The sequence below is a fragment of the Polistes dominula genome, unplaced genomic scaffold (assembly GCF_049000335.1).
Source record: "Polistes dominula isolate Pdom_NZ unplaced genomic scaffold, Pdom_raw_medaka contig_15, whole genome shotgun sequence".
NCBI lineage: Eukaryota > Metazoa > Arthropoda > Insecta > Hymenoptera > Vespidae > Polistes > Polistes dominula.
This window is the reverse complement of record NW_028300915.1, coordinates 4,705,138-4,730,766: the sequence shown is the minus strand read 5'-3', so window position 1 is coordinate 4,730,766 and position 25,629 is coordinate 4,705,138. Positions and strand designations below refer to the sequence as shown.

The 25,629-nt window shown below is 34.5% G+C and overlaps 1 long non-coding RNA gene across 6 annotated transcripts; it reads left to right on the top strand.

Annotated features, from left to right (window-relative positions):
• Nucleotides 1-407: 407 nt before the first annotated feature.
• On the top strand, nt 408-20,244 carry LOC107071219 (uncharacterized). Of its 6 annotated transcripts, none has more exons than XR_016175900.1 (5): nt 408-1,986; nt 2,077-2,185; nt 2,634-5,688; nt 13,555-14,744; nt 15,178-20,244. It is a non-coding gene; the product is annotated as an uncharacterized LOC107071219 (long non-coding RNA). The 6 variants fall into 6 exon arrangements; XR_016175901.1 differs by lacking the exon at nt 15,178-20,244 and having other exon boundaries at nt 468-1,986; nt 13,555-13,673; nt 14,574-14,588; XR_016175899.1 differs by lacking the exon at nt 15,178-20,244 and having other exon boundaries at nt 470-1,986; nt 2,634-2,673; nt 2,759-5,688; nt 13,555-14,233.
• The last annotated feature ends 5,385 nt before the right edge of the window (nt 20,245-25,629 follow it).

Here is a 25,629-nt window from a genome sequence, read left to right as displayed (position 1 = left end):
TCTATCTCTGAATTAAAGAAAGAAAAGAGAAAAACGAGAGAGAGAGAAAAATTCGTTCGTTCATTCGTTCGTTCTCTAAACTCTAAAAATACTCCCCCGATCGACCCTCGAATGCGTTCTCTTCGCTTTCTTTCACCTTCCTGTCTCGGTACTTCACGATCAACCTCTACAACTTTTCATCCTCATTTTTTCTACAAAATCATTCGATTCATATTGAAATGTCAGTTCAATGAATTAGAATTAAATCGATGTTTGATACATTATATTTTTACTATAAATTAAAATGATTATGATGTATCATTGATGTAAAAATGATAAAAATTACAATGATATTTTTAATCAACCTATCTTTACATCAAATAAGTTCTAATATATTATGAATATTATTTATTGCATACTTATAATATTTGAAGAATAATACTATTATTGAAGTAAACACAAAATTGCAACAATATATTTCACAAATTTATATATAAAATATTAGTGAAGATTATTCTAATTGGACAGTCAAAATTTATAGATTGAAAAAACACTATATATATATATCCTTAAAAATATTTCTTTTTTAGTAAACAGTATCCCCTAAAAAAACAAATAATTATTTCGAATAATTAATTAAACAAATTGATAATACACGTGTATAATATAATAAAACGATTAAATTGCTTTTAGTCTCTTTTGAAATGCACCAAGGTAAATCAACCCACCTACTTCATTTTCTCTTCATCCCTCTTCTTCTTTCTTTTATTTTCCCCTTTAGGTTCTCACACTCATACACAATATTAACGACGACTTTCTCGAAGAGATTAAAGGAAAATTCTTAGAGGGTTGTTAACGCTAACCGTAGAAACCAAGAAAAGGTTGATAGGATTTGAGTAGTTTGAAAAGAAGAGGAAAATAAGTCCGTTCGTTCATCTTCGAATGACCTTGAATCGAAAGGTAGTTCGAATCGATTCAAATCGTTCTCCTCTCTTCGACACGGCATATATCGACGGCACCACCGAGTGTTTACGCTTTCCACGTGGCGCTTCACTTCAACACCCACTGCCACGAGTTCCTAAAGTCCACGGAGTTTCGCTAAAGTTTCCTAATCGTAGGCTGGGGAATCCTTTCCCTCATCCCCCGTCCCTATTTTCTCTCTCTCTCTCTCTCTCTCTCTCTTTCTCTCCCTCTTACACTTTTCTCATCCTCTCACGAAGTAAGTATCCCCTATCGTAGTTTCTTCAGGCATTAAACTTTGACAGAGGTACTTGACCGAATTCTGCGACAGGATATCAAAAGCCCAGTTACGTTCTTGGAAACGTTAATGATTTACCACCATAACATGATTTTACTAGAATAATATACTCATTTTGCCATTCCACAAAAATAATTCACCAGATAAGATGCGTTTACGTTAATACGCTGTAAAAATGATTTTTTATCTGGTTTTTACACAATATAAAATGTATATTAAATCTTTTAATATATGTTATACAATTTTTATGAAATCGTATAACGTATTACATTTAAATCGAAAAAATCCATTTGAAAATATTTACAAATTCTCAAAAGGGTATCCATTTATATAAAATTTAAGAGTTCTCCGTATCATATAAAATTGTAATAATTATCTAAACATACGTACACGTATAAACATACGTACATGTAGATAGCACGAATGAAATTGTTAATCGCAGTTAAAAGTAATAGTTGATAAAAAAAAATCGAAAAATATAAACTCATCCACCCCTTCTTTTTCTTCTTCGTTTTTTCTTTCTCTCTCTCTTTACTTTTAAGATCTGTTTTTGTATTTTTTTCTCTTTTTTTATTATTCCAACCCTAGCAGCAGCAGCAGTCCCGCGAAACTCTCGGGTTCTCGATTCGCCGGGAAGATCTCACGAACGATGATGCGCTCGAGGGGTGAACGCGAGCTAGGCGGTCTTCTTTTCCTCCCCAATCCCCCGATGAGAAAAAGAGAAAGAGAGAGACGAGTACAGAGGGAAGGTAAAAGAACGTAGAGAGAAAAATAAAAAAGAAATGAGATATATATATATATATATATATATATATATATATATATATATATATAAATAGGAGGAAGAGAAAGAGGGAAGAAAATGAAGACATCGAATGAAGAGGAGTAACTCGAAGTTGTACGCTCTCGTCGAGAGAAACTCGATCAATGGCCTAGTCATATATAAACGTAAATACGTATATTATATATATGTGTATGTGTATGTGTGTAAGTACTTACATATATTAATGCATTGTTGTGTACAAATGTAAGAACTTATCTTTCCATCCTACTGATAACAATTCTCTTTCCATACTATTATTATTATTATTATTATTATTATTATTATTTTTATTATTATTATTAAAGTTACAAGAAAAAAAAATATAGAGACAAAAGAATCATTTGATAAAAAAGTAGTTACAGTATTTTTTAAGCTTTCAATAGTCTAGTGTAGTGCTTACATGTATACACCAAAATTCATTAATGTATGTGAATAATTATCTTTACATCGTACCAATAATAATTCTCTGTCTATACTATTATTACTATTCACATTATAAAAAAATAAAAATAGACATATGAATTATTTGATAAAAAAGATACTTACAGCCTATTACAAAAGTAATCGTTGTAGGAACATTTTCGAATAAGGAAAGTGAGAGAAAGAGAGAGAGGTATATCTCTAAAATAATACATTTATTCTAACGTTCACAAACGCTAAGTTATATCACGTTAATAAGTCTTTCGGTTATTCGTTAGTTCTATCTTCGGAAAGCATGCAGCAGCAACAGCAGCAGCAACAGCAGCAGCAACAACAGCAACAGCACCAGCAGGAGTCGGTAGCAAGCACGAGGACACCGGCATCAGCATCAGCATCAGCATCAGCATCGAAGTAGAAGAGAAAGAGGTAGAGAGAAAATGAGAAAGGGAGGGAGAGGGAGAGAGAAAGAGAGAATCCCCACCATTTCGGCTTTCGCTCGAGTAACGAGCACCCCCTTCCTATGGTTCCGTTAGTTTCCCCTCGTTCCTGTCTCTCTCCTTACCCCCATATTCTCTCTCTCTCTCTCTCTCTCTCTCTCTCTCGTCTCTCTCGTTGCCTCATCGTACTATCGTCTCCTACGCTAGTCCATGATTCTGTCTCTCTCTCTCTCTCTTCCACATACACACATACAGACTCATACAGACTTACTCGCGTACATTAGTTAGTACATATAGATATATATTCTCTGTTAGTACCTTCCCTTGATGTGTTGGTAAATGTATATACTGGTATATATACATATATATACATATATATATATATATATAGTATAGTATATACGTATGTGTTAGTTGGAACCACCCCTATTCGATAGACGAGAGTGGCACACGTTCGTGCTCGAACACAAGCGAGAGTTTACTGTCTGCGCGTGCGCACCCTGTCTCAAGCATTCTCTCTATGTACATACGTATATATGTATAAAATATATATATATATATATATATATATATATATATATATGTATATAAAGTACATATACATTAGGTGGGTGTGTAGAGCGAGTTCACGTGGAGGTTGCTTCGAACTCATCCCACCTAAAGCGGACTGAACGACTCGACACACTGCGCTCTCACATCCACCACGCTCCTAGCTTTTTGTAGAAATATACACGTGAACGTGAAAGGTTCGGTATGGCGTTCGCGCGAGTCTGGCGAATGGAAGAACGGGGTCTGGGGGAATTATCGAAGCTACCAATACAGTCTAACTCTCTTTAGGTGGTGCGCACAAGCACACCGACACGGAAAAAGCTTCACGATAATGTACGTTCACTACCATCACGCCATCGCCAACACTAACACCATTACTATAACTAATACCAGTACTAGGACTACTATCAACACTACTACCATTATCCTAGTCACCGTCAGCAACGTTGCTAAAGCGTTCACACGGATACACACCCCCGAAGGATTCGGTGACTATCCGTTCTCCTCGAAACACCCCCTTCTGCCCCCGGTTCACCCCACCGTCACCACCCCCTTCGCTCTGACCGGGTTACGCTTGCAAGCGCACTATCCTTCGTTTCCTACCCTTCGATCCCCCGGACTCCTCTTTTCCACCCTCTCTCTTTATTTCTCTCTCTCTCTCTTTCTCCTGATTCTCCTCTTTTTGCTCGTCTCCGGAGGACGACTACTAGCCAAAAACTGGAAAACAGCAGAACGGAAAAGCGAAGTAACTACGTAGACTCTCCTTTCCTTGGCTTAGCTCTCTTTATCTCTTTCTCTTCCATTGATATATATATATATCATTATATATATTTAGGCTGTATAGTGATTTATTCATCAATCAAATTATCCTTTGTAAGCGTTATTTTTGTAAAAAAAAAAAAGAAATAGAACAACGTTCTCTTCCGTCTCTACGACAGTATATTGTGTGGATGATTAAAAGATATTTCTAATTAGATTTTATTAGATATTGCAATTATTTCTTGTTTAAATCTGTGCCTGTGTAGTACGTGTGCCTGAGCTTTGGTATTTTTTTTTTTTTTTTGAGTATTAATAATCAGAGAAAATACAATATATTCATAATAAATGATACAGGATCTCTCTCTCTCTCTTTTTTTCCTATATTTTATTTCTGTTATTAAATATAACAAATAAGAGAAGAATTCCATTTGCGAGTTTAACGCACCGAAACTCCTCTTTCTTTAATTATTACTAAACGATTGCAATCTTGTTAATCCCGATAAATAAATAAATATTATTATAAATGATTTAAATAAAGATGATAATATCGAGTATGTAACGTTAATCAATGCCTACGGCCCCTTATATAATTATTCGTTAGTTCTTTATTACAATATCGATTATACCTATCGTCCGTGTATTAAATGTACCTTGTTACTTGTAAATGAACATAAATTCCCTCATTGATATAACCGAATCAATAGAAACGATAACACGTACATGTAATTCGTTACATACAATGCGATTTTCGTTATAAAAATGAGGATAATCAGATAATAAAACGTTCGATCATAATTTAAACGTTAAAAATCGTGTAATTAGAATATCATTGAAAGAATACACGTTCGTAAAATTGTTAGCTCAAAAAATAAAATAAAAAATAAAAAAAGAGAAAAAAAGTAAGATGAATCTCTCGTAATGCGATACGAATTTCGCGGGTCTTCGAGAGAGCGTGACGTCAGCAACAGAGTACAACACAACAGTTTCGAAGAGAAACGTTCATCTCTACTATGTACCGTTTCACACGCGTATAAACGTGTGCGTGCGGTGCGGTGTGGTGTACATTGTGTAGCAGTGAAATGAGAAAAGGAAGGGTGTGGATGGATGGAGGGAAGGAGAAGGAAGAGGAGGTGTAGAAAGAGGATGGAATAGAATGAGGGGGAAGGGTTCGGTGGTGGTGAGCTTGTCGAAGAGACAGGCCACGCGAGAGAAGCAAGAAGAAACGGCTCGCACTCCCACGCCGGAAGGATAGGGAGTTGTATGAATATACCGTGCTGGTAAAAGAGAAAGAAAGAAAGAAAGAAATAAAGATAGAAAGAATAAGAGAAAGGGAGAGAGAGAGAGAAAGGAAAGAAAAAAAGATGATCGCGTTTGGTTCTCTTACGGTGCCTTTCGTGGAGCAACGCGACTTTCGAAGCAACACAACGCAACCAACACAACGGGCACGCGTCTAACTATCAACCGTGTGTATCTTTCTCTTTCTCTTTCTCTTTTTTTATCTTGTCCTTCTATTTCCCTCCATCGAGCACGCATATATACGTTCATACGTATACGCGTATATGTATAGGTAGCCTGTAGATATTGTATGGTTACATCCACGCGTGGTGAAAGCAGAGAGGTAAAGACAGTGAAAGGTGACGGGGTATGATACTTCTTTTCGTGATCTAGCAACTTTTTTTTTCTTTCTCGATTCTTGACATCAATAACGAACACAAGAAAAGAAAAAAAACCAAAAGAATACAAGAAATTATATAAATATAATATATTAAAAATTACATATCTTTAACTTTATTTTATAAAATTAAAATAAAAAATTATCTTCTAAAATGATCCAAATGTGTGTGTATACGTATTTGAATGAGTATCGTTGATCAAATCGTTATTTATACACAATTTTTTATTAATATATTTATAGCAAATAGAAAAAGTATAAAGAAATAGTAAGGACATTTCTATTTGATAGTAGTAGTAGTAGTAGTAGTAGTAGTAGTAGTAGTAGTAGGTAGTTGTTAGAAACTCAGAAATGAAGGTAGAGCTTCGGGTAAAACGAAGAACGTAATTTACGATTCTTCTGCATCGGGGAAAATGTCATGGAACAGAGTCTTCTACATCCTCGTCATCATCGAGGGCTCGGCCGTCGTACCTAGTCCAGGCTAGCATAATCTGGCCTGCATCGGTCTCTCTCTCTCTCTCTCTCTCATCGTCGTAGTCATCGTCGTCGTCGTTGTCGTCGTCGTTGTCGTCGTCGTCGTCGTCGTCGTCGTCGTCGTCGTCGTCGTCGTCGTCGTCGTCGTCGTCGTCGTCTTCGTCGGCTCTGTCTCTGTCTCCATAATTCAACCCTCGTCGTGATTGGTCGACGCAGCGCGCTGACGTCACACGAAAAGCAGTGGGATAACAAGCGGGATTGTGGGGTGGAGAAATGGAGAGAAAGGAAGAGAGAAAAGAGAAAGAGAGAGAGAGAGAGAGAAAATGAAGAGAATAGTGAGAGAGGACGAAGGAAGGAAGGAAGGAAGAAGAAGAAAGGATGGAAGGAAGGAAAGTGACGTGTAGGGGGTGGAAGGGTTCGAAAGCGGGCTAGCGTAGCTTCCACAAAAATACCCTGTCAGATAGAAACTGGCGGGCGAACACGGTGCACGTTGCCGGCGAGTTACCTACCTAGTACAACCGAACTACAATTCGAGCTACCACCACCCCCTGCAATCACCCCTTGCTTTGAACAATTCCTCTCTCTCACACACATCTCTCTCTCTCTCTCTTTTCAGCACGAACCGGATTGAAATGATCATCATCTTCTTCGGATAGCGAAAGGTCGAATCGATTAATTAATCCATAATATCGACCCAGACTATGAAAACACAAATTCATAAAATTTTTAAACAACAACGGCAGGAACAATAAAAAAGAAAAGAAAAAAAAAAGCAATGAAGAAATCAATTTAGTAGGAAGGAATAATAAAAAGAAAATGAAGGAATGAAGGAAAGGAAAAGAAAGGAAAGGAATGAAAAGAAAGAAAGAAAAAAGAGAGGGATCTCGAAGCTCTAGGTAGAAATGGAAGAGGAGGAACGTTGCCTCGAAAGATCGATTTCCAAGGAAAATGGCGTCCTGCGGCGCGCTTCGACCCCACGACCGACCCCTATCTACCCCTCTACTCCACTATAGCCTGAGTCTCACCCACCTTCCCTCCCCTTTTTGCTACTCCTCTCCCACCAAACAGCTCCCTTTTCCTCTTCCATCCCCGTCCTACTCAGGCCTCTTCGTTTCAACCCCCGCGCGCTTCAAACTCACGGTCGATGAAGTGGAGCTTTCTCTCTCTCTCTCTCCATCTCTTGTTCTATCTCTATCTCTCTTTCACCCTCTGCTTTCCTACCCTACTCGCCAATTCTCTCTTGCTGTATACCACTGTACTATACATGTATAAGTGTATATGTATAAAATGGATATATAGATACGTATCTATCTGTTTATCTATCCATCTATCTATCTATCCATCTATCTATCTATCTATCTATCTTTCATTCCATTTATTTCACCCTCTCTTTGGTAAGATGAAAGAAGACAGAGAGAAAAACGCACATTCAGAAGAAGCAACTCATCGAGGAGAACGAACGTTCCAAGACCTTCTCGGGTGGGGAGGGAGGTCTTCATTATGCTTCTTCATTCGTAAACAAATGAGTAGATCTAACCCAAGATCCAGATCTAGAATAGGAAAAATAAGACTATGGTGAATCATTTTTTACGATCATTTTGATGATCATTATCGATTTAGTCTCCTTCATCTTTACATCTATCTTTTTCTATCTTGATATAGCTATCTTAAAAAAATATATAAAGCATTGATCTCTGATCTTTGGTATAAGAACTTGGGTTAGTACTCTTTCGTTCGTAAATAGGAAAATCTTAAAGGACATAGAGGGTCACAAATAAACTGGGATATCTGCAAGGTGGATGTAAAAATCGTTTTAGTCAATTTTATTTAGTCTATTTTCTCTATATCGATCTATCTTTACATAGAACTTCCTTTTTTTCCGCATAAGAAAAGGATCTACGTAAAATACTACATATGTGTATATGTGTGTATATATATATATAACACCTAGGAAAGAATACGGTATATCAGTATTTTCTAGAATTAGCAATAAATCCCGTTTCCGTGGAACGTCGAATGCAAGAAGAAGGAATATCATTCTACCCCTTGCACCACCAACCATATCCCACGTAAAAGGGAGGAAAAGACAAAAATAAAAGAAAGATAAAAAGAGAGAAAGAGATGATACCCCGTTCGTGTAGTCATTCGAACGATCCTCTTACACTTTTTTCCAACGTTTTCCCGTCCATGTCCGTTTCTAACATACAAGAAGAGAAAGAGTAAGAGTAAGAGTAGGAGAAGGAAGAGAATGAGGAGGAGGATGAAGAGGAGGGCATTATCCCCGGATCGAAAAGCGCGTGAAGCCGCGGGTGGAGGTGGCGCGCGCGGTGGACGGCTGGATTAAAACTGAAATATTAGAGAACGCGAGCGATACCAGCAGAGTTACACATATTTCCTCGAGAATAAATTCGCGGCTTGGCAGTCGCGACATAACTTTTTCCTCGAACCTTCGAACTAGCAACTCGTGCGAAAAAGATAGAAAGAGATGGAACGATCGAGGAAGATAGAGAAAAGGGTATTCCAACTAGAAAGAGAAAGAGAAAGAGAAAGAGAAAGAGAAAGAGAAAGAGAAAGAGGAAGAGAAAGAGAACAGGACGACGAGCAAAACGTGTGCGAAACGTGGTGGGTCGTGATATGGGGGCAGCCTGATGGAAGGGGGATGGAGGGCTACGAGTATAGATGGGTAGATGGGAAGAGAGGAAGAGAAAGAGGAGGAGGTGGAGAAGAGGGAGAGAGAAGGTAGAAGTAGTTCTTGACGGGCAGTGGTCAGCCGTGCGGCGACCAGTCAAATCGTCCTATGCGCATGCGCCAAGCCGAACGTATACGATGGACGTATCATGTATATATATATCCCTTTTCCTCCCCCCTTCAGGTCCTCTTCTATACCCTTCGTTGGTCCCTACCAACTACCCTATCCCTCCTCTTCCCTTCCAACCCCCTCCCCATTACTGCTTTTCGCCCTGCCACACACCAACTCGTCAACCCGTCGAACCCTAGCGTATTCCGGATGTGCGAAACTTCAAACGTCCCTCCGCGACTTCAAATTGCTACATTATTACGACTTCGGTCGGACCGCAGAAACAATTAGCTCAGGCAGACGCACGCGTATTAATATTTCCATTCGGTTTAGGCCGGCGACGGCAGCGGCGACAGGAACTGCGACTTAGGAGGAAGCAACGTGCTTGCTTCGTTGTGAATGGCTCGTTTCAAAGTTAATGATCGATGGTAGGATTATTGAAATAACAACAAGGACACGATTCCCAACCGAGGATCCGATCGAAGTCACCACTTTATCGATTACACATTTTTTATCGATCTTTATTTTCAAAAGGAAATATGTAAATTTTGTATCTTTTATTTGAATACTATACTATATTTGGAGTTATTAAATCTAATATATACATGGGATCTATATGTAATCAATTCAAATATTGATATAGTAGAAAATATAATGTTACAGTAATAAATGTATACATACTATCGCATTTGATTATTAATCACAATATTTATTCATATTTAATTATCTGTTTTTTTCTATTTCATATTGTTAGTTTTGTTTAGCATAGTATTAGCAAAATACTACGTGGATAAAACTAACGCGACATGTGTTTTTTTCCTTCTAAGATATCCAAGAGAATGTAATTTTACGGGTCGACGAGAAGGTTTCGGAAGACTTAAAGACGTAATGATCGATAGGACGTAATTATAGTCTCTATTATTATATAAAAGGGGTGAAGAAAGTGGAGAAAGAGAGTAAGTAGGGGGTAAAGAGAGAGAAAGAGAGAGAGTAGAGTAGAGAAGAGAAAAGAGAATAGCGGACGGAATATCGCGCGACAAAATTCTGCTCGCAGCTAGGCAACCATTTTCATCGATCGCGGGTAAGAGGGGACGAGCGCGGGGAAATGCTTCGAAAAGAGGGGCCGGCCATTTTGTTTACCAAGCGCTAATGTCGAATGACCGCTAAAACTGAATAATAGTCCACCGTGTCGCATATTAAGCCAAAAAGCAACACACCTATGTATGTATGTTTTCTTGCATTGCGTTGCGTAGTTTTCCTAGGATCAAAAAATTCTTTTTTTTTTTCTCTTTGTTTATTTACATTTTATTTATTTACATTTTTTTTATCTATTTTTCTTAACATTGTCAAAAATACATCGCGAAGGGATCAATTGTCGTTCTAAAAAAAAATTATTATCTACAATCAAAGATCGTCTTTCTATATTAAAAAAAAAAAAAAAATATTAAAAAATATTTCGCGCCCTCTATTTCCTTTTTCTCCTCAACACCTCCCCCCACCTTCGCTCTCTCACTCTGAATATATAATAATTTAATATTCGACGATGGCGTTCAACAATTTCTCTACGATCCCCAATATCGATCTCGAGGTAGAAAGTTACAAAATATACGGATAGCTACGTCGTTCTCTGCATTATTTCATTTTCAACGATGTTAGGGTAAAAGAGAAAGAGAAAGAGAGTACCGCCGGAACTCCTAATTAACGTCACTACCACGAGGACGTAGAAAGCTAGCCAAACCGAAAACGCCAAGAGAAATTTCCGAAATACTTTCGTAATACAATTAGCTACCTGTATAACTTAAATAAAACATTTGTAACGGAGCTAGTATAGTTAGTAACGTTACCTTTTTGCGATTCGGCGACGTATTACACCTTTAGACGTGGTTAATTATTTCGATTTATTGCCACGACCGAATTTCGCGATAGAATGAAACTCAAAATTACGAATAATTTTATTTTTTTATTTTTTATTTAAATATATTATTTACATATAAAAAAAAAGAAAAAGGGGTACAAACGTAAATTAATAGTCATGAAGAAATGTATATATAAAGAAAAATTAAAAAGTCAGATAAATTACGACGTCTATGAACGAATATAATCTGACTAAGCGACTACTACGTATCAAACGAAATTTCAAAGCAAAGAAACAAAAAGAAATAATGTCAAACATACCTTTGACGCGAGACCAACAAAAAAGAAAAAAACATCAGGAGAAAGATAAACTCTCGAACATGAAGTATGTATATTATTTTAAATTATTCATTCGTCATCGAGGTTTATGATTCGTCGTAGCCAAAAATTGTCCCAACTATTAGATATATCGCAAGTTTGGTACGAGCCGGACGTTAAATGAATAATTTCCTATTATGGCACGATGAAGGCATCTCCGTTTCAGAATGACGCTAAAAATGAGACTGGCAGTCTCGTAAAAGAACGAAAAAAATAGAATACTAACGCATTCTACGAACTCTACGAACGTTGATATCTAACTATGCTGGAATTTGTTCTGCGATAAATGGGGGTGGAAAAAGAGGCGAGGAGGTGAGTGAGAAGAGTCAGAAAGGGGGTGAAAGTTCGAAATCCGGAAAACGTCGACTGTACGACGGCATTACGCGTCGTATTCGTTAAGCCGAAGCGAAGGCTCGTGTCAGAACGTTTCCTAATTAACGTAAGTGCCGTTCGTTTTCGACTTTCACGTGAGAATTTAGCCAATTCACACCCCCTCCCACATCCACCCCCGCCCTCCTCCTCCTCCCAAATTCACCCTCAAGCTCCTAAACATATAGATAGACAGGTAGATAGACAGATGTATAAAGAGAGTTGAAACACTAATCGTTAGGAATCGTTCGATTTGATGCTCCTTTTACAGGAATATCGATTTACCGTCCATCGGTTAAATTCAAAATTCCCGCCTAACGAGGACGATCCTTGTACACTCGAATCGATCGATTCGGTGTGTCGAGGACTGACCCTACCAGAGCTACCATTCGATAAAAATACATTCAAAGCGTCCTTCCAAGAGAGGACGACGCGCACCTGTTGACCGTATTTCCTTTCCAAGGGAAATCACCGAAAGGACGATAACGTATGCGTGGCCTATATGTGTTAGCATTACGAAGGGCTTTAATACTATTAAGGAAAAAGTCAATATTTTTTCCATTTGATTTTTTCTTTTTTTGAATAGAAATAAAAATATTTGTTCGTCTATGATATTGTTAAACGAATAATCAAAAAATGGGATGTTAAGAACATGTCTTTTTGAAATATTTACGATTGATTAGATCAAATTTGAACCATGTGATTCTAATTGTAAGTTTATAAAATTATATTATTTTCGAATGAAGGATAATTTGATTTAAGTAAATTATTTGTGATGCCAAATGTAAGATAAATAAAAATTATTGTTTCTAACATTTTTTGATATGAAATTGAATATGAAATAAAATTATTAAAAAGCTAAATTAATGAATATTATTGTAATAAAAATAATTAATAAAAAACACAATTTTGTGATTCTCTAATCAACATTATAATAAAAATAATTTTAAATTATATATTTAATTATAGCATAAGAAGAGTTAACGATTGGGAAAGTAAAGCAAAGCAAGAAAAAATCGAAATAATATAAAAACCTATCGAATTTAGAAAGGTACCACGATAAAAAGCCAGAGATAAAAAAGAAAAGTTTTGCAAGGATCGTCGATTAGCTTAGCTCGCAAGTTATGTGTCGTTTTTTACTCTCCTCCTCCTCTCTTCTTCTTCTTCTTCTTCATCTACTTTTTCCCTCGGTCCTAGCTAAATCTTTCTCCAGTCCCCTTTTCCCTTCTCCCTTTGACTCTTCTCTTTTATCCCTCTGGTTGGTGCGCTAACACGGCTAGGCGCCGCGTTCGAAGAAGAAACTTTACGCTTCGTGTAAACCGACATAATTAACTTCCCGTAGCGACTTCTTAATTGCGAAGAAAAGTTCAAGGACCGTGTATATTTTCCATCGAATCACGAAAAAACACGCGTCCTTATATAAAAAGGGAGTACGTATACCCTACGAAACATGCGTCTTATTAATTATTACATATTTTACTCTCATAATTAAGATTACATTTAATGTTTCGATATATCAAATTATTTAATAAATTTATTACAAAAAAATAAATGTATTTTAAAAGTTTGTTCTATTATGTATTACGCTTGTATTAAAGAAACAATAAAACTATACTCTATGAGTTTAAGTAAATTTAAGTAAATATTAATGAAAATTATATCGCGTATTTAAAAGTTCGTCTTACATTTTTAAGGTTGTATTTAATTAAAATAATGAACTTTTGTAAACAAGCGAATAATATTATCATTTAAAAAAAATATTCGTTCGTTTATTCAAATTTTCAGATGGAGCTTTAGTCAAATGGACGTCTGAAGTATCTTCCTTATCGATCACCTACGATACCATATACATAATTAACGCTTCTCAAAATCGTTAACACATCAATCGAACAAGTATGGACCAGGTGAATCGATAATTTCGATATGTCATTTTTTAAATCTTTCCTTTTACAACAATTAACAAATATATATTATCATTTAATAATAATAATAATAATTTACGTAATTGAACATGATCTATAAATTGAGATTCTTTGATATAAAAATGATAAAATCTACATTCAAAAATAATTTATAATATTTCGATTAAAATTTAGTATTTAAACGGTCGAATTGGAAAAAAGAAGGACATGAAAATAAATAAAAAGAGAAAAAAAGTAAAGAAGAGATCATATTCTTTTGTAGTATGCAAAATCGATTATCATCACGTAACGGTAATAAGAGGCGAACTAGAGAAAATACGATGAGTTCTCTGAAGCTAACGTCATCATCGTCTCACGGCACCTTCGTAGTCAGCCGCGAAGCTGCATTTGCTACTCAATGTATCTATGTAGGTGTATATACATACATACATATACAAATAAACATACTATCTATCTATTTATATATATATATATACATCTAAACAGATACAAATAATACATACACGTACGTACATATATATGAATACACATACACATACACACACACACACACACACATATATATATAAATACATACATTCTCCTCAGAGGCAAAGCATGCTCGCGTTGCATAGGAAGCTAGTACGAAACACTAGGCGAGGTTGTGCAAACACAATTTTCCCCCGTTACTCGAACCTCCTAGCAATCTCTCTCTTTCTCTCTCTCTCTTTCGCGAATACTTGTTCACCATCGTTAAAACGGTCTATCAAATCTTAAATCTTCCAAGTATATGGCTCCTTTTCATATTTTCTTAACATTTATCATGTTTATTATTAATTAAAACTCTTATAAACAAAATATAATATTTTACTTAAATTATTTTTATATTTTTCTCTTTATCAGGAATTTCTACCAATAAGAAGTGAAATTTCCGTAACGATTCTAAGGGTTTGTAACTGTGGTACGTAAGGTCTAAAAATGTAACACAGTTTGTCCTACAGTTGCCGTTCTAAAATAGGCCGATTCTTAGGTAGAGGAACATTTTCCTGAGAAAGATAGGAAAATAAAACAATAGTAAGCAAGATTATATAGTACAATTATAATCAAATAATCTGAAAATAAATCTTACGAATCTACGTGAAGATTAATATATAACTATACTTGTATAATTAATTATATAAGAATAGAATCCTTTTTTTCTCATAATTGAATATTAAAATAAAATCACGAGAGGTGGTACTTTAAAACAATATATTTTACTTTACAATGAAAATATTATTACAATTAATTAAACTTATAAATTATTATGTATCAATGATTAAATTATTTATAAATTTGACTATAAAATAATTTCCCAAGATTTTTATCTTTTTTACTCTCCCTTTTATGGGTTCGAGTCATTTTGCTACGAACACCTTCTTACACCTATTAACAGCACATGGTTTTTGTTTTCCCTAACGGGTCACTCATCCATGTTACTAACCGTACTCATGTTGTTTGATTTTAGTTATCGGCCAGGAACTAGTAATCCAACTAATAGAAGCAGAAGCGTATTTATTTCATTCATCTAATCTGACGTGACTTAGTCGTTGTTAACTATGTATGTGTATAAATCATTCATTTTCTTAGTTACAAATATTATTATTACTTATTAAATTAATAATTTCAGTTCAATTCTATATTCAAGATTATATGATATAAAGTAAAAACTATGCATAAGAATGATAGATAGACAGATGCATAAATACACACACACACATATATGTATATATATCTAAAGCATTCACCGTTATTTACACTACATCTATACGAAAATGTATGAACTAGTTAGAGAGAGAGAGGACCCCCTTTTCTATTTATTCTTTACTATAATATAAAAATAATATAAGAAAATAAAATAGAAAATAGTAATTATCAGGTAGGAAAAAGTACCAATAGAATAAGGAATTTTTGATGTTGTACTTCCGGCTCAAAATAACGACACAAAACGTCGTCAACGTAGTAAAAGAGAATAAGAAAGAGAGAGCGAGAGAGATCATTGGTGCTTTTGTCAGCGTTGGCAAGAAAAGCTATTACGGACGACCGGTTCCTCAGCGGGGAGACGGAAGAGGGAAAAAAATATATAGTAAATTCTCTCTTTCTCTTTTTCTTTCTCTCTTTCGGAGAGCTTGAACGAGAGCTACACTACCAGTGAACCAAGAAACTCCACCATCTCTTCTCTTTTCTCTTTATCTTTATCTTTATCTTTCTCTTTGCGTTATAGGACAACGGAGAACCAACTTGTTTACTACCTTCGATAATATCAATTTATCTGAGAACTTTGAAATTAGCAGCCTCGTAATTATCTTCTGGTTTAGTAATTCATTAACTATCTATTGTCTGTCTATCGATGTATGAAACGAGATCGATTTTCGAACCTTCAAATTAAGGGTTCCAATTAGGTTAAACATTTTCTAATACACCAGTATGAAAGATACTTTTCAATTTAATAAAAACTAATAATAATAATAACAATACTTCACAAACTATTCTGTTCGTCGTACCTTTATTAACTAATTAGTAAAATAAATATTAATAAAAAAAATAAAAATAATAATTATTTCTCGAGCTTTAGGTATCACTAATGAAGCCACATCATTTGCATTACTAATAAACTCGGCAAAGGCCAAGTTTTATTCGCATTTGAGGAAAAATACAAGCAAATGATCTAAATAGAGGACAAGGGTAGAAAATTCGAGGTTAGCCGTTGAGCTGGTAAAAGTAGGCTAATAGAGATCGAGGAAACGGATAAGAAAGTTGCATTTTGTTGTACATTGACCGCAAAAAGCGTTCTTCCTCTCTCGTTTCTTAATTCAGAGAAGGGGTAGTAGCAGCAAAGAACGGACACTCCTCGAAGACGTTCCTGGTTCACGGTCGAGTCGCAAAGTGGTCGGTTTAACTTTTTAAATCGTTCTTTAAACGCGTTCGCGCGCGAGTGCGAATGCGAATGCACCATATACACGTATACGTACACGTAAATGTACACGTATACGTACAGGCTGTTGCAGTGCAATGCTGTGTATGATGGGTAGTGAGAAAAAGAGAGACAGAAAAAAAAATCAGAAAGAGAGAGAGAGATATATACATATATAAAATATGAGAGGGAAAGAGATAGAGATAGAGAGGTAGAAGGAAAACTGTGCAACTCGAACTCTCGGGTGCAAGTAGGCATGGCTTCCTGCTGGTAGCTGATCCGTGACGCCCACACCGGCCAGCTAACTCTTCGTGCTTCTTGCACGGCCACGTTGCTCGATGGAGACTCGAGACGACCTCGATCGAGTACCAACAGAAAGAAAGACAAAGAAAAAAGAAAAAGAGAAAGATTCGTTGAATATTTATTAATCTGATTATTTTATATTTAATCCCTGTATAATAATTAATAAAAATAAATAAATATTTTAATTGATATATTAAATCGTAATTACACATTGTAAAGATGTTATGGAATTTATAAAAGAAGAAAAGAAATTTGATTTGGTGGTTGTTCATTGGTCATAAACTATAACGGTATCATATATAAATAGAATATTAGATTTTTTTCGGTTGATAGAAATTGTTTTTTTCTTTTATATTAGCTATAGCTTCTGTCATACTAATATAATATAACATAATGTAATGTATAGAATAAAATAGATACAATCTCTTTCTTTCTTTTCCTCTTTCTCTCTCTTTCCGTTCTTTTTTATATTATACTTTAAAATAATTATTATAATATTGAATAAAAATATTGAATTAATCGTATGAATAAATATGTAAAGTAAAATAATTTGAATAAAGTATTGGTGATCAATGACCTTGGTGGTATTGAATGTGATAAGTAAGGTCGACTGGAAGGTCAGGAACGATCGGTGGACACGTCGAGCATACTTCTTTCTTTCTCTCTCTCACACATTCTGTCTCTTTCTATCTCGTTTAACGGCCTATCCGAGAGGCGCTCTCGAAACTGGCACGCCGGAAGTTGAGGGGCCGCGTCACTTCGAGGAACGCGCGAAAGGGCGTGTGCGAGGGAAAGGACCGTGGGAAGAGGTCTGCGATTATATGCATACTCGACCTTGAAATGCATCGCCCGAGTTTCGCGCGAATTCCCGTCGCAGATAAAGTCCGTCTCTCTCTCTTTTCTTTTTCCCTTTTTTTTTCTTTCCTTTTTCTTTTTTCTTTTTTCTTTTACGAGCGAAGGGATGAAAAATGTACGCGCTCACGATCTATACGTATCCTACATTTTTGTTCGAGTACACATTTTTCTATCAAATTTTTATTTAGGATTCTGCCGTTTTTTTTTTTTTCATGAAAAAGAAATACAAATAAATACGATTTTTTGACATTTATTTATATATATATAATTAATGTGTGTAAAAATTTATGCATTAAAAATATGTTTTTATTGTTGTTGTTATTATTATTATCATTATTATTAATATTATTGTGTATATTTTGTTGTTAATATTTCATATAAATAAATTAATCCACCGAGCTCCCAAGACAAAAATATTTCAAAATATATCTATCCACACAATACTCGTCGTTCATATTTAAATGAATATTTTAAAGAGAAAAAATATATATAATGGTAAAAAAAAATAATAAATTTATTTGTAAAGCAAAGTAAAAGAAATGTTGAAAATTATTTACCAATTAACAGTAACTTGTTTTTTTTCGAGTATGTTGGAACAATAATTATGATAATTATTTGATCAACTTGATTGTAAAAAAAGAATCCACATTAGCGGATACTTTTGAAGATAAATAAACTATCTTCCGGGATTGTTTCAGTTGAAAAAAAAAATCCAAGTTATTTTTCTTAGCGTTGGATCAAATCGTTGAAGCGTTTTGCACCTTGTATTCGCGGGCAATGGACCGTGCGTGCGATCGACGACACCGGAAGTCGACTCCCGTTCGTTCTACGACCTCAAGAAGGATCGCGAAAAGTTAACGAGCACTACGTAAGTAAGTAGGTAGGTAGTTGCTATTTAAAGAGATTCCATCGAAGGAGGAAAGATTTTTATTCGATGATTAATTACTTCTCACGCGTTACTCTTTGACTTGATTCTCTTATTCTTTTTTGTCTTTTATTTTTATTTTTATAAAAGACCATCCCGAAAGATTTTTACATGAGACATTAATTGATAAATGGTTTTTTCTTTTTTTTTTTCAATTTAACACAATTTATAAAATTGTGATAATTACAAAATAAAATGTAATTATTTCAAATCAATAAAAATAAACATTCAAACACATCCGAGAATTTTTCATTTTCAATCATTTAAATACAATGTTATGAAAAAAGAGCACATTTCGCCAAAAATTACGATTACATTTAAAACACATAATTCACGCGTATACAAAAACGATAAAATATTAAGAAACGAATCGATATCTCGATATCTACGAAAAAATAAGATACCTAACAATATCTACCATCGAATCAATTTATCGATATGTTTTTCTAAATACAAACACGTTGTATACTTTCAGTCTACGATGTATCCAAAATTCGAAAAAAAAAAGAAAAAAAGAAGAACAACAAAAAGAGTACCAAACTACAATACAAAATTTAAAATCTATAAAAAAAGAGAGAAAAAATAAAATCAAAAAATTGAGAGAGAAAGAGAAAGAGAGAGAAAAAAAGACATATTTTGATGTTCTATTAAAAGTATTATTTCTTCCACAGAATCGCCCTCCGCAGTATCCAAGGATAGTAAAGAGCAGAGAAAAAGAAGAAGCATCCTTCGACCCGCTTCGAAGAGCACTCTCTCTCTGTTTTTCTCTTTCTCTTTTTCTCCCTTTTCCTTCCCTTTTCTCTCTCATTCTCTCTCTCTCTCTCTCGCTCTTTCTCGCACTCAGGGCTCAGAATCTACCCCGATCTTCCCTTCCCACCTCTCCTCTACCGTACGTTTCTTCTCTACCCTTCGGTTGCCTCTCTTGAATCTCTCCCCCCTTTCTACCACCCCTTCTACCCTATCCTCGTCTCTCAGTCTCTCTCTCTCTGTTTTTCTCTTTCTCTCTTTCTCTCTCTCTCTCTCTCTCTCTCTCTCTCTAGCTTCCCTACTTTCCTCGACACCCTACTTCTCTCTCCACCCCTCTTTTCCTCTCTTCTATCTTTCTCTTTCTCTTGCTCTCTCCCGATTCACGAAGGGGAAATTTTCTCTCCTCGAATCTTCCCCTCTCTCTTTCTCTCTTGCTTTTCCCATTCGTAGCCCACCACCATCCCAAGCTCTCGCCGATATTACTCCGAGAGGAAATTTCGCGATATTCCTCGCAAGAGATTTATAGAAAAATTAATTATGCAACGTCGATTCTTCTTCTTCTTCTTCTTCTTCTTCTGCTTCTTTCTCATCTTCTTCTTCTTCCGGCAGCACACTAACGTCCATCATGTGTGCAAGACTTATCGAAAAGTTAAACATATTTTATATATCTGTCTTTCCTATCACTGTATTAATATAATTTTTATATTAAATACTTTTTTCCAAAAAGATATAACTTTAATGATTCTCTTTCATCGAATATACCAAAATACAATTTTTTTTATATTATGCATTAAATAATAGCTTATATATATATATATTGAAGATGTTTATGAACTTAATGGTAAATATAATAATTTTTTTCTAAAAATAATAATATTTGTTTAAAAAAATAATTAAGATAGATTATTTGATGTTTTTTATTGAAACAGGTAAAATTCGAGAGAAAAATTATTTCTAGTTTCTAGCTGCACACTCAATCATACACAAACACACACACACACATACACAGAAATATAGTGAAAAAGGGAGAGAGAAAGAGGGAGAAAGGAGTCATTGGTGCGTCCTCGAAAAAGCGCCCCCTAAGAGTCGCACGAGAATACAGACGCGACAAAAACTCTCCCCCTATGTCGACTCTCGAGACTCTCGGTGGTCGTCCTAAAACTGAACCCCCTAAAAAGAGAATATATCTTTCTCTCTCTCTCTCTCTCTCTCTCTCTCTCTCTTATTCTCTCAATCTCTTATTCTCTCAATCTCTTATTCTCTTATTCTCTCTCCACCCTTTTGCTTTCCACGTTGGTTGCTTGCTTTCTGCACGCTACTATCACTGCTGTTGCTATTGCTGTTGTTGTTGTTGCTATTGCTACTGTTGCTACTGTTACTGCTGCTGCTGTTGCAGCTTTACTGACACTATTAGGGGATGAAACACAAACGAAAGAGAAAGAGAGAGAGAGAGAGAAGGAGAAATACTAAAGGAAATCATTCCATCAGAGAGAATAATTCTCTCTACTTGACCACCTTTTGCATCCTTCGAGAGTGCATACACCTTTGAAGATTCAAAGTATTATTCAAGTATTAACTAAAAATAAGAAAAAAATACTTTTCATTGAAAATTTCTTCTTGTCACGATTAAACGGTATTACTAATTGTAATAATAAAATAGGATCAAAATGACAACATTCTTATAATTCGTCGAATCAATTTTTACGTATTTCTTTTCTTCTTTTTACATTCCTAGAGTCAAATTTTCTCTTAACCCTTTCAGTGCTAAATACTTTTAACTAAAATGTTTTGTAGGAACGGAATAATTTATTATTAACCAGATTCTAATAATAAATTATATTTAATAATTAAAGTTGAATATGATTTAATTAATTAATATAAATATTACATTATTTTACATCAATATTAACAAACACGTATATGCATTGATAGACAACTCGAGTAATTTTTACCAAACGTATATATGCGTCCATAGCACTCTAAGGGTTAATTCGTTTTATTTTATTTTGTCTTTTTTTTCTTTCTTTTTTTTTTTTTTAATTTTCTCCAAGTAATATCTTTAAACGAAAACACGAATACGATATCGATGGAATACGAAGAGTCAATTAATCATCGCGAATACGGAGGACCGTACAATTTATCAAGTACTATGCCATATATACATATATATATATAGAAAGAGAGAGAGAGAGAGAGAGAGAATAGAACACGCGAATAAAAGAATTCTTAGCTAACGAGGCATATCGCACATGTAGGGGATGGTGGTGTACGCCCTCGGTTTGTACACACTCCTGACCCTGATATGCGTATGATAAGGTCAACCAACAGAGATGGGGTTAGTCCTATCGTAAATATCCTAGCCTTACGAGAATATACCTACATCTAACTTACCATAAAATCATGTTGCGCTACATCCACGTACACAAATTTTTAAATATAGAAATATAAAATAAAATAAATATTTTCAATTATTTATTTAATATAAATAAAATGTTTCTTTTCTTATTTTTCTGTTTTTTAAAAGAAGATAAATGATTTCAGAATAGCACATAACTTTGCTACCATTAATCGGATCTGCCACTACTTGCATGTTACATGCAGTTTAAAATATTTTCTTGTCTTTTTACTCTCCCTTTTATGGGTTCTAGTTATTTCTTTACTTTCTAGTTACTTTTGTCCAAAAAAATCATCTATCTATTTTACTAATCATACCTACGTTGTTTAACTTTAATGATTAGAAAGGAAATAATAATCCTAGGTACCTAGACCATTGACTAAAATGCAAAATATTTCATGGAACAATTAAAAAATAAAATCGTGGTATTTGGTTTTTATCCCCGATCAAAAGTTATGGCGTCTTGAAAATGAACGGAGCTCGGTAAGAAACTAAAAACGCTACTATTAAACAATTTGAAAAAATTTGAAGAAAGTTGGATATAAAAAATATGAAAAAGAAGTTTTTTCACTTTGGCGTTAAAAATACAAAGAATTTTCTTTTCCTCCGTTATCAAATATAGAGAAAAAAAAAAGAGTTAGAATTAAAATATTTAAGAAAATGTTAATATTATCGTTAATAAGAGAAAAAATATGGAGGTCATTTAATTGGGCTGACTCGTGTCATAACATACTCCTTTTTCTCTAGTACTTTTTAAAAGCATGATCTCTCTTTTTTGTCTATGTGTGTCTGTGTTTGTGTACGAGTGTCTATAGCTGTGTGTGAGGAAAGACACGTGAAGTAACGTAACTGCGTATATAGAAGGTATTACGTAAAGAACAGGTAGTTACTGCGTAATAGGCTAACGCGAAGGACTCTTTTTTTCAATCCCTAACAATCGCCTTCTGATTCTTACGTTTCACGCTGATATTACGATTACCGCGAAGCATGGAAGAGTTGTTATGGAATTAAATGAAAAATAAAAAAGTCAAGGAATGCATCATCCGAATGGGACCGAAATAGAACTCGATTCTGACGAGAGATTTTAAATTGAAAATTGAGAGACCAAATTTCTAATCGATCAGAACAAAAGTAATTTAAAAATTTCATTCTATTTTTTCAAATAAAAGTAAATAATTTATAAATAATTTAGACAACTTTACTTACAAGATAAATAATTGACATACGATTTGAGTGTATATTTAACAATAAAATCTAAATTTATAATTTTTTAGACAACTAATTGATCAAAATAATGTAATTTGTTGAAATTTATTATTTCATTTTAATCGTATTGATTATAATATATGTTTCAATGCGAATAAAAATGTATATTCTCCAAAATACGTACACAAATGTCTTTTTCTATCTCCTCGAGTAAACGACCTTTTGTTAGTTGCTTAAGGAAGTCTTTGAGCTAAATAAACTTTAAACTTCTTAGACGATACAATATCCATTTCGAAGGCTAAAAAAATTGGTCAAAAATACTCGCAGGTCATTTAAAAGATTTAAATAACCTGTTTAAGAAAAATATTTCAATCAATGCAACAACGAAAGAAAAGAAAAGGTTTCCGAAGAGTTTGCCTAGTCCCATGGACAAAAGAAATTCCAGATTTTCCAAGAATAGCATCTATTCAAACTTAGAGAGTTCGAAATTTAAGGGAATATCTATATTTCTTAGAATATAACAGAATTCAGGTAGCCGTTAGAAATCCCAGAGAACCTTTTAGGATCTTTAAAGATCTACGCAAATTTCTTATGACTGACTAGAACTTAAGATCTTTAAAAACAAATGTGCCCATAGTTATGAAAGTGGTCTAAGTCAAAATTAAAAAAAATGAGTTTATTAGTTATTACGCACCACATTATTTTAAACTGAAGAAATTCAACGTAATTTTCACGATATTGTCAAAAATGAGTCGTTAGATAATGTTTGTTTTTTCAATATTACATAGAATTCATATAGTGTTCAAATAGAAATCTTTAAATATCTCGAAACAAGAGATACATGACTTAAACCACTTTCATAATTATGGGCACAAATAAAGTAAGTTTTAAAGATTAATTTTAAACTATTCCTCTATTCATTTGTTCTTCAAAAAATTAATTTTCAATTTTATGAGAATATTTACAAAATTTCTAACTTTAGTGAATTATTTTCTAGTTACTATTTATAATATTTGAATGGCGTAATAAAGTAATCTGAAATTTTATTGTAAACTAAAACATATCCGATAAATGGTAAAAATATTCAATTATTACCAACGTACAAACAAATTAATATAACATAATATAAATAGTTCATTGTAATGATTTGCATTATAAAATAATAAAAAGTAAATAAAAATCTAAATGAATTAACAAGTTTTTCTAAGTGAATATAAAATACAAAAATGAAAGAAAGAGAAAAAGAAATATGAGTCAATAAAAATCATACATTTTTTCAAAACGTTCTCCGTGTTTTTATTTTATGTAATTTCACAAAAAGTTAAAATAAATTAACAGATAAAAGTCCATATATTTCATAGGAACGAAACATAAGTTTTTCGCGCTACTATAGAACCAAATCTAGCGATCGTGCGAATGGTAGAAGGAAAGAGAAGTCTAATTGTAAGTGCAAGCACTACATTGAAATTCAATTCTAGCGGGAAGATCATTAACGTAATCGCGAAATTAACGACGGATTTGTTTTAATCTTGCTTGTGGTGGGTCACTCACGTACGCTGACAAGACGACGGGGGATGATTCTCTATTACAAAGTAACATTCGGTAAAGCTTGCTTTTTCAAAAAAAGAAAAGAAAAGCAAACGAAAGAAAAAGGAAAGAAGTCGAAATTCAATAGACGAAGAAAGAAAAATAGAAAGATAAAAAATGTAAGAAAAAAAGAGAGATTCGTGCTCGTGATTGTAGAACGAGTAAAGGATAAAAATTGTAAGGTTTTTCGCGCGCAATACGAACGAAGACACGTGATGTCGGTGACAGAGGAAGAAGAGAAGGAGGAGGAAGAGGGGAAGGAGGTAGGTGGTAATGGTGCGATAGTGCGGAGGTGAGGTGGGTGACGAAAAAGGCAAGTAAATGTGCCGGATACTCTCATCCATACGTGTTGGTCGACATTCAACAAGTGACTGACACTGATGTCGCCCGAACGATATCCTACGTCCTTTGCCCTGCAAGGGTGAAAGTGGGATGCAGCGAGGGGTAGCATTATTGCCAGCATCGGCCGAGCCGAGTATCGGAAAGCTCCTGGGCACGTATAACGATTTCCCTCTGAGAAAAAGTTTTCTATACGTAGTATAAGAAAAATCTTTACACATAGTTAAACATATAAATATTACCACAACGCCATTTTATTCTTCATCTTTTGATCATCCGACCAGATTAATCTTGAAAATATTGTTAAATATATAAAGAAGATTACATTTTAAGGATATCATGTTTATATGATAAAAATATCATCGTCAAAAGTAAACTCGCTACAGTCATAAAAGTTGAGGGTAATACATAATATATGAAAGAACCTAACCTCGAAATGTGAACGACGTTAGTCTCCCGCGCGCCATCTCGTTGTACGACGCCATTTCCATGCGATTTTGCAGGACGGATCTTTCTTTCACCCTTCGCAAAATGTTCCGAGGGCCAAAAATATTGAAGAAAGGGAAGAAACGAACCTCCTTGTTCGTACGAAAAGAAAATGGTATCTCTCTCCTATGAGAGAGCAAAAAAGAGAGAGAACATTCCCTGT